This window comes from Lycium ferocissimum, chromosome 4, assembly GCF_029784015.1.
Source record: "Lycium ferocissimum isolate CSIRO_LF1 chromosome 4, AGI_CSIRO_Lferr_CH_V1, whole genome shotgun sequence".
Lineage (NCBI taxonomy): Eukaryota > Viridiplantae > Streptophyta > Magnoliopsida > Solanales > Solanaceae > Lycium > Lycium ferocissimum.
In genome coordinates, this window is record NC_081345.1 from 57692351 (window position 1) to 57707603 (window position 15253).

Sequence of the window (15253 nt, forward strand, 5' to 3'; positions counted from 1 at the left end):
TTCATACAAGATAAAGAAAAGAGATACGTTACGAGCATGACAATACTGATAATGAATCTAAGTCTAGAAGTCCTAAAGCTCATGATATGACATTCCTACGAAGCTAATGATCCTTATATGATTCCTATGATATTATTTTCCCTACCTCTCTATGACTTTCTTACATTCCAGGAACTATGAGTCAACGTTGATAAAGAGCTTCTTATGAGATAAAGATAAGAAATATGTCATGAATACGATAATAATGATGATAAGTCTAAGCCTAGAGATTCTAAAGCAAGATATGATGTCCATGAAGTTAATGATCCTATTTACGATCCCTTCATGTTGTTCATGGTGTACACTCACCTTAAAATGGTAGTCTTTTCAAGGTGAGATATGATGATTATGATCACTCCATAATGTAATTGGGGGTTCACGACCTTACGTCACCCTGACATAGCTATAGTTGCCTTCAAGTTCTAATGTATGTTTTAACTATAAATGTATAATGATGCTAAGTTTATGATAAGGTTACGATAAGCTTATGATAAGGTCATGATGTGTCTATGAGGTGTATGATAATGATAAGTCTATGATGAGCACATGATGATATGATTCCATCGTGCCTAAATGGCCGGACATGTCACCGCGAAGGCGGGCCCGTCATGGCCCCTAGTCGAGTCGTGACAAGCAGCCTGAGTTGTCGGTTTATGTTTAGGACCACATTTTGCTGACCACCGTTTAAAGACTGCTTGATTAATCTACACAAAGGGGCCTTGCATACCTACTGCAGAAGCAATTACGTGCCACATATCTGATGCAAACTCTCTTGTTAGAAACAAATGTGTCATAGTCTGTTGTTAAGGAAATGTGCAACACCTGCATATAGAAACAATGTTTATTCCTATTCTAGCCAAAATATCATCCACTGGTAATTTCTGATGCCACACTCTCCATAAGAAAAAAGAAATCTTGTAAGGTAGTCCTTTTGTCCATATCAACTTGTAAAACCAAAACTACTGTTTCTCTGCCTTAACAACTCTCAAGCAATATTCATAAAGAATTTACCAATACTGGTTAACATCCACCATGCCTTATCACTTTGCACCTATCCTTCCTAGACAATCATTTCACAAATCAGTACAATTTATATACTATCCAGGCCTTTTTTTTTAAAAAAAAAAACAGAAAACTAGCAGCAAAACTTTTTAGTAAATTGGTCAAATCTCCCTTATACGATGACGAAATATGACGATTTCTTGTTGCTATAATTCCAAAATTACTGCCCTTTATCAAATTGATTTGTTTTGGAGATAGTCCAGCATCATTTTCTACCTATTGAATATTTTTCTCTATAGATTCATTCTCTCCATCATCTCCTCCTTTCTCTTGAAGTGGTATTTGTGTTATGACCCGTATTTCGTACGTTTGAATAATTCGAGATGGTTGCAAGAAGCTAAGGACAAAGCTATATTGTGATCTTGTTTAATGCACAAGTTGTTTACGAGTACTAATTGTGAATGTCATTAGTGTGGAAATATGGAGAAGGGTTAAGGGTAAAAATGAAAATTCACAAAAGAATTTATGGTAATATTGCGGAAAGGTTAAGGGCAAAATTGGAATTGGGAAATTGGTTGTCTTGAACAAAAAAAAAAGAAGAGAAAAGAAAAAGAAAAAGAAAAGAAAATAAGGGGGGCATGTGCCATGCACATGGGTGTGGGCCATGCCCCACATGACCTTTAAATATATGGCACATGGATGAAATTCATCACATTTGCAATGGGAAAGTTCAAGAAAACTTGAGCGAAAAAAAAAAAAAAAGAATGGGAGAAAGAACTCCAAGGCCATTCGGCCAAGGAGGAGGGAAAAGGGACCCTTGAAAATTTTATCCCAAAAATTATTTTCTTCATGTATTCCTACTAATTCAAGGGTCCTCGACAACGTGGTGTAATTGTTTTGGAAGATAGATCGCTCGTTTTATCATTTCCGCACCTTGGACAAGTGAAGAAGTTAGGGAGAAAAGGTAAGATTTAATCCCTTTTTATATGTTGTGAAGAGTTCACTTATGTTGTTGTGTGTAGAAAAGGATAGAATTCATGGAAATATGGAAGTTTGCATGGTGGTTGTGTGTATATGCATGGGCCGTGTATGTGTGTTGTGTGTAGGGAGGATGGAACAATTTCTATGTAATAATTTGATTGTTGTAGATATGTATTCTATGATGGAAATGAGGATTTGATGATTTAAATTGATGTTGGAAATGTTATGGGTTGATTTGGAAGCTAATATGGTATTAGTGTCATTTCGTTATTCATGAGTATAATGTTGTTAGAATGTGTGTTGTTGAGATAGTTCATGAAATTGGAAGCGAGAAAGGCATTAAAAATTGTTTCTAGGGAAGTTGAGGAGTTTTCGGGTGAATTATGGATTTTGGCGGACTTTTTGTATATTTTTTTAGAATGATATGAAATGTTTTCGAATTGTGTTTGAATGATCTTAAATTAGTAAATGGATTTGGAAACGTTGATATTGGTTTGAAAGTGTGAAATTGGAGTAGAAGTTGTTGCATTATGTAGAAAGGAAGACTACTTGCGTTAGAATGTGTTTTGTATTGATTGTTGGTATTATTGTTGATATTGTGGCCGAGTTAAATTCTCGGATTTGTTGTTGTAATTTTTTGGCCGAGTTGAATTCTCGGGGATGTCCGATTTATAGGGGAAATGCTGCCGAAATTTCGGTAGAAAAAGTAATGGCGTGGAATTGGATTCTTTGATGTTTATGACTAATATTCGATATTTATTGACGTTGTGTAGACCTTGGAAAGTCGAGACGTACGGTTGGATTAGCTTAGGAAGCGGCTAAGGTATGTAAAGCTCACCTTTCTTTCTTTTGGCATGTCCTAGTTGAAAGTAAGTGATGACACGTTTCTCGAGGTAACTCTATTCTTGCAATCCGAGCATGTTTATGATCCTTATTTGTTTCTCGATATTCATATTCTTAATGTAACCAAGATATGGTTTTTATGTCATTAGTAAGATTTGGATTTCAAAAATTGCATATAAGTTGTGTTTCCAAAAGAGGGATGTTTTTAAATGACTCCGTAACTACGAACGTCCGTATCTTTCATCGAAAGGCTCGGATTGCTTCGATATGTTCGTATGTGATTCCATAATATGTAAGGCCCGTAACTTTCCGAGGCGGGCCCGAATTGAATCGATATATGACTATGATCTCTACGATATTTTGATATGTTCATGATATATGATATGTTTCCGAGTAATGTCCGAAAGTTGTTTGCTATAATATTTGTCCGGATTTTCAAGATGCCTTGATATGCTTACGTTATATGATTCGTATATATTCCGCAATATGATTAATCGGTTAATGTCGCCTTACTTCATCGAGTCTCTCGAAATGGTTTATGTGCATGGTTTCTCACTACCGCTTCGTGCGAGTCGTAGCCATTCTTTCATCGCGTCCCGGCCGTGGCATGTATTCGTGCACGTTTCTCGCATTAGTTCACCACCGCGTCCCTCCATGGAGGGCCGGGCACGTATATTTACCGCGTCCCTGCTAGCGGGGCCGGGGCACGTTATTTGATATGATGATATGGGGGAGATGGCCGTGATGGCACATGATGATTCCTTTTACCGCGTCCCTCCATGGGGCCGGGGCACGTTACATGTACACGTATATGATATGATTTTACCGCCGCGTCCCTTACTAGAGAGGGCCGGGCACGTTGTATGTATATGTATATGTGTATACGATGATTTCATTCACCGCGTCCCTCACGAGGGGGGGGCACGTTATATGCATACTTGATGATTTTATGGAAATGACATACATGATATATGTTTTTTAAAGGCAAGTTTTACGGTTTTTCTCGTACTCTTTATTTCGGTATAATCCCGCTAATTATATTTCATGCTTTACATACTCGGCACCTATTCCGTACATCGACCCCCTTTCTTCGGGCCGCGTTTCATGCCGCGCAGTACCCAGTGAGCCGAAGATATCGCAGAAGACGTTCAGCCGGGATTAGCGAGCTCCATTTCTTCCGGAGTGCCGCCGAGTCGATTATCATGTTATGGTTTCATGTTCGGGTTAGAGACTTTGCGTACGTTGTCGCGGGTATACGATGTCGTCGTCGGTAAGCGGCGTATGTAAGCCGATATGTCATTTTGCGTTGTATTATAAGTTCTATATGTTACAAATTCCCTTTTGACTCGAGAAAGGTAAAAAGAAGTATATTATGTTTCGAAAAAATTATCGTTATGTATTCGTGTCATAATTCGGAAAGTCACGTGATTATGAACATGATGAGTCGGCGGGTTCATTTCGGCCCTAAATAAGGGTCGGACCCCATCACGCCCCAAGGGAAACAGGGTGTGACAAATTGGTATCGAGCGGTTCGTCTTGGGGGTTGTTCGCAAAGTCGTGTCCGGTAGCAGTCCTCGTATGGTGTGAAGCGCGCCACATTTATAAACGGTGAGGCTACGGGGCATCTAGGATGGTTACTCTTCTTTGAAATCTTAGATCGTGCGATAGAGCCAAGTTATAGGAAATGAGATTTCTTCCGCTAACCTTTGACTTCAGCAGAGAAATGGCATCGACGGAAGAAAACGACTAGCAACATTGGGAGCTACGAAGTACGCAGGTAAGTAACGGTATGAAAGATATATGCTTGGTAAGATATGGAAGTACGATTGAAATACGAGTTGAAGATCAAAAGACACAGGAAACAAGAAAGTGTAACAGATGCCGTATGAGTTGGGAACATGAGGTACGTTTATTATTTTTGTACTGTCGGTGATGTTGGGAGCCCTGTGAGGCCGTGATACGATGCGATATGTATATATATATATGTTGGCCCTGTGAGGTATTATTTGTATTTCCCGTGTATTGTGTTCCGAGATAGTAATAAGCTTACGCAGAGGAGACTCTGCCGAAATTTCCCCAGAAATAAAGTGAAAATGAGAGCAGAAATCCAAAGGCTGGTAACTGAGGATTTATGAGTAACGGCGATCGGGGTGTGTTCATCGCCATCGAGAATTTGGAAGCCTAGAACAAAAGGTAATCACATCCACAGGTGAAAAGCAAATACCGAGGACCAAAGGAGGGGTAAAATAGTAATTGTGTTATGAGGACGTTTCGAAATCCGTTAAGACCTCAACTGACTCCAAAATACGTGACAAAGGTGATGCGGTAGGGTGGACGCAGTTATACGAGCGTTAAAGCGTCGTATTTCATCGGAGTTCCAAAGTTAAGCGTGCTGAGGTGAGAGCAATTTCATGATGGGTGACCCCCTGGGAAGTTTTCGGAAAGTTCTGCAAATTCAGACGCAAGAAGTAAATGAGGAGTTAGAATGACCTAAAGACAAATTAAGAGTCTGGGAAGTGGGCAGAAACCCTAAAAGGTCGCGCAGAACGGGGCGAATTAGACCGATAAAGAGGAAGAAAGTGCATCCCAGTCCTAGAACTAGGGTGAGTCGGAATAGTGTATGGAGATATCTTGTAAGCAAGATAGTAGGGACTATATGTGTACATAGATGCGCACGGGATATCCTGTACATGGTTAAACCAGCGGCGGATATATGTATTCCGGTAATCAACGTGGCGATATTTGGAAGGTATTAACCGGACAGAGTAACGAGGTTCAAGTGGAAAAATATACAAAGAGTGCAAATGCTACGAGGCAAGCTGATGTCGCTTTCACTACAAGATAAGCTTGGAAAGTGATAATACAACGATATTTAGAAAGGAAAGAGAGTGAGTAAATGAACGGCAAAGGGATTAAAATGTCGGAATAAAAGTACTGCTTAATGGGGATTGGAGGTACGGATTTGGGGCAAGGTAGAATTAGGCGATAGTGTAAGTGCACCCCTAAAGGGGGGAAACGAGGGAGAGAGGTACAAGTGTAAGACGAAGACAATTAACGCTATAATGTCCTGGGCACGAATGCTTGGGCCGCAGGTAAAGTTCTTTGCTGAAACAAGCCAGGGAGATCGAAAAGCCTGCAGTAAAGGGATCGAAGTCAGGGTAATAATCGAGAGGGTGCTAAGGATCAATTGTAGGTATCCGGAGTAACGTGGTATTAGGAAATGGAGACTTAAGGAGAGAATACGACAAAGGAAAGTAACGAATAGCTTGCGGAGACATTGTGAAAGGAAGAACGGCTGTACGGGAACGGAGGTTAAGATGTAGGCAATAGAGTGGTTGCTAGCAGTAGAAAAATTTCCTATGGTACAAAGTAAGAAAAGTAGGGAAAAGGAGTATGACAAGGTAGACTCCTAGTAAGTGCGAGCACGGGAGTAAGATGTGGAATAATATGAATCGTAGAGAAGAAACGACCGTGACTAAGACTAAATATGCAGGTCGCGCAAGGGCAGTCTTGTTACCTATGAGTATTTATACATCGGAGGTGGAACTAATGTGAGAACGAACAGGACATGCTTATGGTTGAACCAAGAATGTGTTTCGACACTAGTGGTAGGAGGAGAAAGGCAAAGATAAAGTGAAACATAAGGATTAGTGAAGCTACGTTGAGGCGGTTCATAGAATAATTTAACCTCCTTCATACATTCGGGTAAAGATTGTAACGTCACGTGTGACAGGAAAGCTGAAAGCAAGATCCGAGCAAAGGGATGATAGAAGAGTTCGGATTAAAGATAAGGTAATGACACGAGACAACGTGTTGAAAATGTAACAAGATGAATAAGGAAGGATTGTAAGACGATGTAAGCAGGTGATTAGAACTAGTTCGCCACTAAAAGGGGGGTGAATTTATACGCCAACTTCTTTCCGAATTGTATCAGCAGATAACAGCTAAGACAGGGAACAGCTATTAGTAACTCAAAAACGACAGCAATCGTACGACGACAATCGGTATCGATATTTAAGATTCTAGACTGGCGAATGGGTAAGCCTGAAGATGTCATCCGTGAAGAACGTAATCAGATCCGACAAGGAGGACGAGCTTAACCCGAGATACACCGAACTTTATTACACAAATTGTAAGGCAAAAGGTTGCGTGCTAAAGACGTAGCTTCCGTTAAGGCACCGTGACGGAATGATAACAGAAAGGAAATGATTAGCGAACTCGAGGAGGAGATGAAAGAAAAATATGATTGGTAAATAAGAGTGCATGTTATGGTGGTACAGAAATCCCCTCGAAATTATTAAGACCCTATACGACTAGTTGAACATTCGAGGACGAATGTTCTAAAGGGGGGAAGGATGTTATGACCCGTATTTCGTACGTTTGAATAATTCGAGATGGTTGCAAGAAGCTAAGGACAAAGCTATATTGTGATCTTGTTTAATGCACAAGTTGTTTACGAGTACTAATTGTGAATGTCATTAGTGTGGAAATATGGAGAAGGGCTAAGGGTAAAAATGAAAATTCACAAAATAATTTATGGTAATATTGCGGAAAGGTTAAGGGAAAAATTGGAATTGGGAAATTGGTTGTCTTGAACAAAAAAAAAAGAAGAGAAAAGAAAAGAAAAAGATAAGAAAATAAAAACAAGAGGGCATGTGCCATGCACATGGGTGTGGGCCATGCCCCACATGACCTTTAAATATATGGCACATGGATGAAATTCATCACATTTGCAATGGGAAAGTTCAAGAAAACTTGAGAGAAAAAAAAAAGAAGAATGGGAGAAAGAACTCCAAGGCCATTCGGCCAAGGAGGAGGGAAAAGGGACCCTTGAAAATTTTATCCCAAAAATTATTTTCTTCATGTATTCCTACTAATTCAAGGGTCCTCGACAACGTGGTGTAATTGTTTTGGAAGATAGATCGCTCGTTTTATCATTTCGCACCTTGGACAAGTGAAGAAGTTAGGGAGAAAAAGGTAAGATTTAATCCCTTTTTATATGTTGTGAAGAGTTCACTTATGTTGTTGTGTGTAGAAAAGGATAGAATTCATGGAAATATGGAAGTTTGCATGGTGGTTGTGTGTATATGCATGGGCCGTGTATGTGTGTTGTGTGTAGGGAGGATGGAACAATTTCTATGTAATAATTTGATTGTTGTAGATATGTATTCTATGATGGAAATGAGGATTTGATGATTTAAATTGATGTTGGAAATGTTATGGGTTGATTTGGAAGCTAATATGGTATTAGTGTCATTTCGTTATTCATGAGTATAATGTTGTTAGAATGTGTGTTGTTGAGATAGTTCATGAAATTGGAAGCGAGAAAGGCATTAAAAATTGTTTCTAGGGAAGTTGAGGAGTTTTCGGGTGAATTATGGATTTTGGCGGACTTTTTGTATATTTTTTTAGAATGATATGAAATGTTTTCGAATTGTGTTTGAATGATCTTAAATTAGTAAATGGATTTGGAAACGTTGATATTGGTTTGAAAGTGTGAAGTTGGAGTAGAAGTTGTTGCATTATGTAGAAAGGAAGACTACTTGCGTTAGAATGTGTTTTGTATTGATTGTTGGTATTATTGTTGATATTGTGGCCGAGTTAAATTCTCGGATTTGTTGTTGTAATTTTTGGCCGAGTTGAATTCTCGGGGATGTCCGATTTATAGGGGAAATGCTGCCGAAATTTCGGTAGAAAAAGTAATGGCGTGGAATTGGATTCTTTGATGTTATGATTAATATTCGATATTTATTGACGTTGTGTAGACCTTGGAGAATCGAGACGTACGGTTGGATTAGCTTAGGAAGCGGCTAAGGTATGTAAAGCTCACCTTTCTTTCTTTTGGCATGTCCTAGTTGAAAGTAAGTGATGACACGTTTCTCGAGGTAACTCTATTCTTGCAATCCGAGCATATTTATGATCCTTATTTGTTTCTCGATATTCATATTCTTAATGTAACCAAGATATGGGTTTTATGTCATTAGTAAGATTTGGATTTCAAAAATTGCATATAAGTTGTGCTTCCAAAAGAGTGATGTTTTTAAATGACTCTGTAACTACGAACGTCCGTATCTTTCATCGAAAGGCTCGGATTGCTTCGATATGTTCGTATGTGATTCCATAATATGTAAGGCCCGTAACTTTCCGAGGCGGGCCCGAATTGAATCGATATATGACTATGATCTCTACGATATTTTGATATGTTCATGATATATGATATGTTTCCGAGTAATGTCCGAAAGTTGTTTGCTATAATATTTGTCCGGATTTTCAAGATGCCTTGATATGCTTACGTTATATGATTCGTATATATATTACTTAATATGATTAATCGGTTAATGTCAGTTTACTTCATTGAGTCTCTGAAATGGTTTATGTGCATGGTTTCTCACTACTCTGCTCGTGCGAGCTGTAGCCATTCTTTCACTGCGTCCCGGGCCAGGGCATGTATTCGTGCACGTTTCTCTGCATTGTTCACCGCGTCCCTCCATGGAGGGTCACACGTATATTTACCGCGTCCCTTGCTAGAGGGGCCGGGGCACGTTATTTGATATGATGATATGGGGGAGATGGCCGGATGGCACATGATGATTCCTTTTACCGCGTCCCTCCGTGGGGGGCGGGGCACGTTACATGTACACGTATATGATATGATTTTACTACCGCGTCCCTTACTAGAGGGCCGGGGCACGTTGTATGTATATGTATATGTGTATACGATGATTTCATTCACCGCGTCCCTCACGAGGGGGCCGGGGCACGTTATATGCATACTTGATGATTTTATGGAAATGACATACATGATATATGTTTTTTAAAGGCAAGTTTTACGGTTTTTCTGTACTCTTTATTTCGGTATAATCCCGCTAATTATATTTCATGCTTTACATACTCAGTACCTATTCCGTACTGACCCCCTTTCTTCGGGGGCTGCGTTTCATGCCGCGCAGGTACACCCAGGTGAGCTGAAGATATCAGTAGAAGACGTTCCAGCGGGATTAGCGAGCTCCATTTCTTCCGGAGTGCTGCCGAGTCAGATTATCATGTTATGGTTTCATGTTCTGGGTTAGAGACTTTGCAGACAGTGTCGTGGGTATACGATGTCAGTCGTGTAAGCGGCTATGTAAGCCGATATGTCATTTTGCGTTGTATTATAAGTTCTATATGTTACAAATTCCCTTTGACTCGAGAAAGGTAAAAAGAAGTATATTATGTTTCGAAAAATTATCGTTACGTATTCGTGTCATAATTCGGAAAGTCAGCGTGATTATGAACATGATGTGAGTCGGCGGGTTCGCTCGGCCCTAAATAAGGGTCGGGTTCCCATCACGCCCTAAGGGAAATTAGGGTGTGACAATTTGTGTCTCCACATGATTGTTGGTGGCTTGCTTAAATATAGTTAAATCATCATGCTGCTACTTTATCCGCATCCTTTGGTTTTTTAGTGTTGGCTCTACCCCCTTTAGCAACTAATTCCACCTTTGGATCTTCAATCTACTTATCATTATCATGTTCACTCGATTATCCTTTTTATTCGTCTTCGCTTAAAGGTTCGTCCTTTTTTATACATCCCTTTCTTCATCAACATTCTTTTCCTTATTTACCACATCTCCTATACCTTCTATTCTGAATTTTTTCTATCCTTTTTTTGAGTAGCTGCTGACTCAATGATGAGCTTATAATGAAGTTTTGATGATTTGAGAAATAATGTACCCAATGAAAATCAAGGGAGATATAAAGAAGGCATTTTGTCACGCCCTAAACTTGGGAAGACGTTGCCGGCACCCGGTGCCTTACTTGACCCCGAGCGTGCCATCTGTAACTCATGAACCCTGGACATACATACCAATAATCTAGACCAGCATGGCCAACTGTAAATAAATCATAATATCTCAGGCCGACAAGGCCAAGATCTCTAAATTTGTAAATGACGACATCTCTACAAAATAAGATCATCCCAACACATATATATACACATATCTGAACGGGCCAACAAGGCCACCATATGTCTCTGAAATACGAGATGTAACATCCTTCCCCCCTTAGAACCATTCGTCCTCGAATGTTATAGCTTGTGAGCTTACGATGCTATCATTAATTTCTTAAAATGGTTGTCCTCATTTAGTTGTTGATCTCCATGCTCTTATACTATGGGCTCATTAGTCTTCTTTCATATTCCCTTAACTCTCTGTCAAACTCACCCATTAATTTCATATCCTCGTGTCCCCATGCATGTAACCGGTGGTCAACTGATATCCAGCTATCGTCCTGTTCCCATTAAGGTGGTCTCGGCTCATGATCGCTACGGCTCTCCGCCGATCTTGCGAATATTCTTAATTGTTGTACTCTTTTACCTTGCTTCTTATTTCTCTACTAGTTGACAAACTCTCTTATTCAGATATGGCACCCTTCCTGGCTTGCTTCTTTGGTGCTATTTTAGATTATCCCTTTTTGTTCTAGTCGACCTTATATACATGCCATATCATCTCCTTTTAATTCCTTGGTTGGACTCCTTAATTCCTTACAATATCATCATAGTTCCACCTATGATAGCGCTTAGATGATTTGCAATGGCATTTCCTTGCTAGTGACTTATTATTCTCAGTGATTATTTTATTTCACATTGTCCATCCAGACTTCTTTTTAACACTAACCTCAACACAATCCCTTAAATACGTGTATATAATATTTCCTCATAGCTAGATTGTACTCATAATATAGTAATAATCACAGTTCAAGCTAATTTACGACTCGAGATATCATCAAATTCATATTTGAACTTTTCCTTCAATTTCTTCTCCTCCCATCTTAACATAATTACAATATAACTCATAAACATGGGACTAAAATAAAATCTTACTTAATCATAATTGTCACGACCCAACCGGAGGGCCATGACGGGCACCCGATGCTAACCCACTCGGGTACCTCTTATCGTACTCTCATATTCACATCTAGGTGAGCCACATGGCTTACTCATAATTTATATGCATCAATAGTGCTAATCCCGTTGGGCAAAAATATATTTATATCATCATCAATAACAATGCCTATATCCATATATACAAGCCAACGAGGCTATCAAAATGATATACAAAATATAAGCCGACAAGGCTAAGGACATCTAATCATACACAACTGTCTACGAGCCTCTAAGGAGAGTATGTCACATCATATAGGCGGGACAGGACCCCGCCTTGCCCATGGGTATGTACACAAAAGAATAATACCAAAAGCTGTAGCTCCGGAATGAAATGGAGCTTCTCTATGTAGTCCCTGAGTGAGAAGTCTATGGATCGCTCCGTCTCCGTCCACTCGCGGGCATGACGCAGCGTCCACAAATAAAAGGACGTCAGTACGAATAATGTACTGAGTATGTAAAGCATAATCAACATCATAATATGAGCATAAAAGACAGCACAAGAAATAGCATAAGATGGGGGAATCGGGGAGTAGTAGAGCCATCATCATAATTACTTACTTGTCTTTCATAGGGACTTTCTACCCAAGCTGTTCAACAAATAAACATTCTTAATAGTATGTAATAAGTATGAAAACTAACCTTTTATCTCATAAGAATGAGCTTTGGATCAAGCTATCAACTTATGTGAAAACCCTAGCTTCAATATCCAAAGAATCCTTGGAGTTTATTAACCCTAGCAAGACTTCTAGCACATGGGTATCTTGATTCTTGCCTCTTGATATTTAATCTCTCTTGGATTTGGCTTGGATTAGTTTATGGAGTGGAAGAGAGGGTTTTTGTAGAGCTTTGGGTCTGATTTGGTAAAATAATATGTCCAAATGAAGTGGAACGAAATATATAAAGTGGAACTTAAACTCCCGTCGGGCAATTCTGCGCCCATTTTGACGGGCCGTATAAATTCCTACGGACTATCAAAATGGTCCGTAGAACTGCCCAGTCAAATATGGGTCACTGTGACCATTTGACGCTGGGCTGTGTCAATTTAACGGACCACAGAATTTTCTGCGGGGCGTCAAAATTCCTACGGGCCGTCAACTGGTCCGCAGAAATTTTCTGCTCAGACAGTCCGTCGTAGAATGGCCATAACTTTTTACTCAGACGTCACATTGATGAGCGGTCTGTTGTGTTGGAAACTAGACTCAATGAAATTCAATTTGGACAAAAGAAACGCACCAAAAATCCTCATATTCTAGGAGATATTCCCCCACCAATTTGGACAAAAATTCTGTCCGAAAATTTTGCCAAGTTTTACCAAAGTTCCCACAAACTCAATTCCTTTATTTGTTTGTTCTTAAATCCTTCCATAGCTCATTTCATGGGCTTAAAACCCCATAATAATTATATGGGAACATGTAATCTCATATATCCTAAGGTAACTCCTGTTTCCGTGATTAGGACAACTAACACCTAACGAATCTCAACGGACGAAACTACGAGGTATAACATTCTCCCCCTCTTAGGAATATTCGTCCTCGAATGATAGATTCTTAGGGATTCTACAAAAATATCGCGTAGTTTTCCCTATAATATGGCACGACCATCCTACACAGTAACCCAAAATACATCGCCTTACAGGGCTATAACAACACGACAATAACCATGGCCGCACACGACCAATAAAACATCAAGAAAAGCATTACATACCTGAGGTTAATGACGTCTCTGCTTGAATCTCTTCTGAAGGTAAAAATAAATGCGGGTACCTGGACTTCATGTCCTGTTCGGCTTCCCAAGTCATTTCCTCTCTATTATTATTCCTCCATAAAACTTTAACCAAGCTACCTCTTTGGTTCTGAGCTTTCGTACTTGCCTATCTAAAATGGCAATGGGGACTTCTTCATAAGACAATTGTTTAGTAACTTGGACATCATCTATTGGCACAATTCTAGAAGGATCTCCAATACACTTACGAAGCATCGATACATGGAAAACTGGATGGACTAACTCCAAATCCGCAGGTAGGTCTAATTCATAAGCCACTTGGCCTACCTTGCTTACAATCTCATAAGGTCCAATGTACCGGGGAATAAGCTTGCCCTTTTTGCCAAATCTTATGACGCCCTTCATTGGCGACACCTTCAAGAATACCCAATCTTTCACTTGGAACTCTAAGTCTCTTTGACGATTATCTGCATAGCATTTCTGACGACTCTGAGCTGTTAATAATTGATCCTGTATAAGCTTGACTTTCTCTATAGCTTGCTGGACCAAGTCTGGTCCTATCAATCTGGTCTCTCCTACTTCAAACCACCTAATTGGAGATCTATACTTTCGCCCATAAAAAGCCTCGTATGGGGCCATTTGGATGCCAGAATGATAACTATTGTTATATGCAAATTCAATAAGTGGTAAGTGATCATCCCAACTACCTCCGAAATCTAATACACATGCTCGTAACATATCCTCAAGAGTCTGAATGGTATGTTCACCTTGCCTATCCGTCTGTGGGTGAAACGCCGTGCTAAGGCTCATCTGAGTCCCTAAACCTTCTTGGAAAGATTTCCAAAAATTGGCTTGTTACACCCTGTATTTTTGGACCAGGAAATTGAATCGCCCAACGTGAGAAAATTTCATCTAGGACGTAGGATTTGGTCATATTTATTATATCCCGTATTTTATGCATTGGGACAATCCGGATTAACTATGGAAAGTTAGGGACAAAACCATTCCGGGATGCGAAGTCGGGATTTTTTACCTTCGATTTTGTTTTGAGACATAATGTGTTCATGAATTGGTTGGCATGGAACATTTAGGAAAATTTGGGACCAAAAGTGGAATTGTGGAAAGTAGAAAATCATGCAATTTTTGGCCTTGTGGCCATGTGGCATTGAAATGGTCCCACACATTTTGTGGCCAAATTTAATTGGTCCAACCCATGTGTGGGCCATGGTGTCACGACCCAGCCCCGTAGGCCGTGACTAGCGCCCGATCTGGGCACCCGTACGTACCAGAAACCCAAAAGTAGTAGCTCCGAAAGATCTAGAAAAATTTGGGCGAGAGTTTCCTTTGCTTTTCTTACTAACCAAAATTGCTTTGCACGCGAAAAATACCAACAAAGATTATACGAGCCAACACAACATATCCACATACACATATATAGGCGAGCGCAAGGCTCGCCATGGCGGGGAAACCTCCCGGAATACATCACATATACTACACCGTACGGAGCCGGCCATAACACACACACACGTGTCTACGGGCCTCTAACACACGTAACAATCGAGGAAGACGGGACCCCGCCGTACCCAAATAAGCATATGAACAAAGTGTATGACAACAAAGGTTTATATACCAAAAGTATAAGCTCCCTATCAAGGGGAGCGACCCACAGAACCGAAATCCCACGCCGGGCGGCGTATCACGCGCGCGTCCGTACCTCGCGGGGTACGTAGCGCACCCCCCCGA